The 2,747-nt window shown below is 48.6% G+C and overlaps 1 protein-coding gene across 1 annotated transcript in view; it reads left to right on the top strand.

The window, feature by feature from the left end:
- Window positions 1-2,747, top strand: part of MAP3K9 (mitogen-activated protein kinase kinase kinase 9) — a 193,397-nt gene that overhangs the window by 43,762 nt on the left and 146,888 nt on the right. The gene's annotated exons all lie outside the window — the stretch shown is intronic.

The raw sequence follows: 2,747 nt of genomic DNA on the forward strand, positions 1-2,747 counted from the left end.
AAGTCTAAAATGCTACCTCTCACATAGCACAACAGTAAGACTAAACTTCCAGACCTTCAGATCCCCTGCCTATTTTTATATCATTTGAGCTACAGGAGTAATTATACAGTAAAAGCTGTGTTATCTGGCACTTTACCATCTGGAATGCTCTTATTAGCCGGCATCCGGCATCTTACGTACCACCTGCCAATCAACATGGCAAAAGCAAAACTGCAAGCCTCACTTCTTCCTCGTGGACCACGGTCCAGGGCAAAGCAGCCTGCACAGGCCCCCCCTCTCTGTCCCCTGGCGCACTGATGCCAGGGAGTGAAAGCCCTGGCACACCAGATGCAGTGGGAAGGGTGGCAGTTCGAATAGGCAAAGATGCCTGCAACCCACGGGGCTGGAGATAAGTATAACCCTCAGATAGCCAGCATATTTGATTAACTGGCATCCCCCATTTCCCATGGATGCCGGATAACAGAGCTTTTACTGTATTCCTTTTTTTTTTTTTTTTTTTTAACACTAACCATAAGAGACAGACTGGACAAATATTTTGCCCATAGGTTAGTCAGCTATTTGCTAGACAACAGAAAAAGTGCTGGAAAGCTGGAGTCCTGGGCTCTACCCCTAACTCTGGCAACAGAGAATATGATACAAGATCTAGAGCCTGGATAAACAAAACTCATATATATGACACGTTCAATGTGAAAAGCAACAATCCTATATGCATCTGACTTGGATGTATTGTATTAGACCTAAACGCTGTTTCCCAACTCCTCTGGAAGTAATTTCATGCAATCTGCCTGCTAATTTATTTGTAAAATAAGAAAACTTCATTATCCCTGCTAAAATAGAAATCCCACTGCATTATAAGTGTGGTGGTATTACCACAATATAAGCAACAACACAGCAGGGAATAAAAACTCAATTGGGAGTTCAGCACCCAAATTGCTAGGGCCTAGCTTTTTTGTTGACTCACTTTGTTAGCAGGCAGCAGGTACATAGAGCAGACAATGAAGGTCAGCAAACTGAATGTAGCAGCTGTTGTTCATTTACTTTCCCTTTGCTAGAAAGCGGTAAGTAGTCTTTTAGGAGGAGGCTTTTGAAAGAAACCCAATCCTGGTGGGGGACATTTAGCGAATTTTATATTCATGTTTTTGAGTCCTTTCATAAACCTGAACATAGAATCATAGAACGTTAGGACTGGAAGGGACCTCAGGAGGTCATGTAGTCCAACCCCCACTCAAAGCAGGACCATCCCCAACTAGGTTATCCCAGCTAGGGCTTTGTCAAGCCAGGCCTTAAAAACTCCTACAGTTTTTAAGAGCAGTGTAATTACTTACACTAAGGAACTGCATGCTGTGGTGAGGATGAGGGCTTTGTCTTTTTACAGGAAACTAATTCACTATTGGCTTCAAATAGGAACCTGATTTGGCCCTTCGTAAAGACTGGAAAGAACAAGTTGAAAAATCTCTTACTAACTTCAAGGGAACCAAGCATGGATCCTTCCTACAGGTCAGCCCCAGCCCTTGGGATCCAGACCAGCTGCAGAGATAAAAGTCCACAGCAAAAAAAAAGTTAAGAGCTACAAAACCATAGACCTATGTGGCCAGAAACTGAATTAACCCCTTCTTACAGTAGTAGCAGGGGAGCCTTGACAACACATTTACCCAAAGAAGCTTGCCTGCCCATTAATCGGGTGACAGAACACGTGGCACTGGCAAGACCAGCATTGCCAGGTCTTAAATATGACAATGTATTGGAAACTCAGAATAATCTTATCTGCTGAAAAACTATCATACATTGAAAAAAATATGCAAATAAGTATGTAAATAAGTATTCGAGTAAGTTGTCATCTTTATTTTCTATTGCTCACTGCAGCCAGTGAGAACAAGGTCATTAAAGTGGAAGCATTTTGTTATTTTGAGGCGAGTAGTCATAAGAAAGTGCTGAGAGCAATCCCAAAAGTCGGTGAAGCCTCCCTGGAAGTGATTTGGGTTTTGCATGCGCTGCATCTACTAGCTGCCTTAAAAATTATGGCACATTTTGAACGCTTCTACTATTATTGATGGCACATCCTACAAGACTTTAAGTGACGGAGGTTCACTCAGGAAGGAGCTGCAACCCTGGACACGGAGCCACGCAGACCCCACCTCTGCTCCGTGACCCGCTGCTCATGGGCGCACAACTCCCTCATTCCCTCCCACAGCAGGTGCGCAGAGCTCGGCCAGGTCCGGGAACAGCTGCAGTTGGGCACTGTTTCACCTCCCCTCGACCAATGGCAAACAAAGAGACATCCTTTGCTGTGCCGCTCGCCCAATGACGGCGAAGTGCTTATCCCCTCCCCACCCCCAACCTGGCGGCTCGCTAGTCGCCAACGCAAGGAACAGCGCGGGAAGGGGAGGGTCTCTTTCCGCTCAGGGGGCGGGACCTCGGACAAGCCACCACTGGCCAATGAGAAAGGAACGCTGACGGGGCGGGGGCCAATTGGGAGGCCGCCGGTGAGAACAAGAGAGCCTGGAGGGGGCGGGACCGTCCCCGCGGCAGGGGGCGTGGTCAAGGTGGGGCGGGGCTCTGCAATCAGGTAGTGTAGGGCGGTGAGGGATGGCGTGGGCAGCCAATGAGAAGGAGACGAAGGCGGGGTGCAGTCGCCGCCCCACCTCCCTCGGCACGTCAGGTGGCTCGGGATGCGCGGCGGCGCCAAGGCGGTGCCTGGTTCTGCGCTCCGCCCCAGCCGGCTCGCGCGGGGCTGAGGCGCCCCCCGG

This window comes from Gavialis gangeticus, unplaced genomic scaffold, assembly GCF_001723915.1.
Source record: "Gavialis gangeticus isolate Ggan-Ray unplaced genomic scaffold, GavGan_comp1, whole genome shotgun sequence".
In the NCBI taxonomy this organism is placed as follows: domain Eukaryota; kingdom Metazoa; phylum Chordata; order Crocodylia; family Gavialidae; genus Gavialis; species Gavialis gangeticus.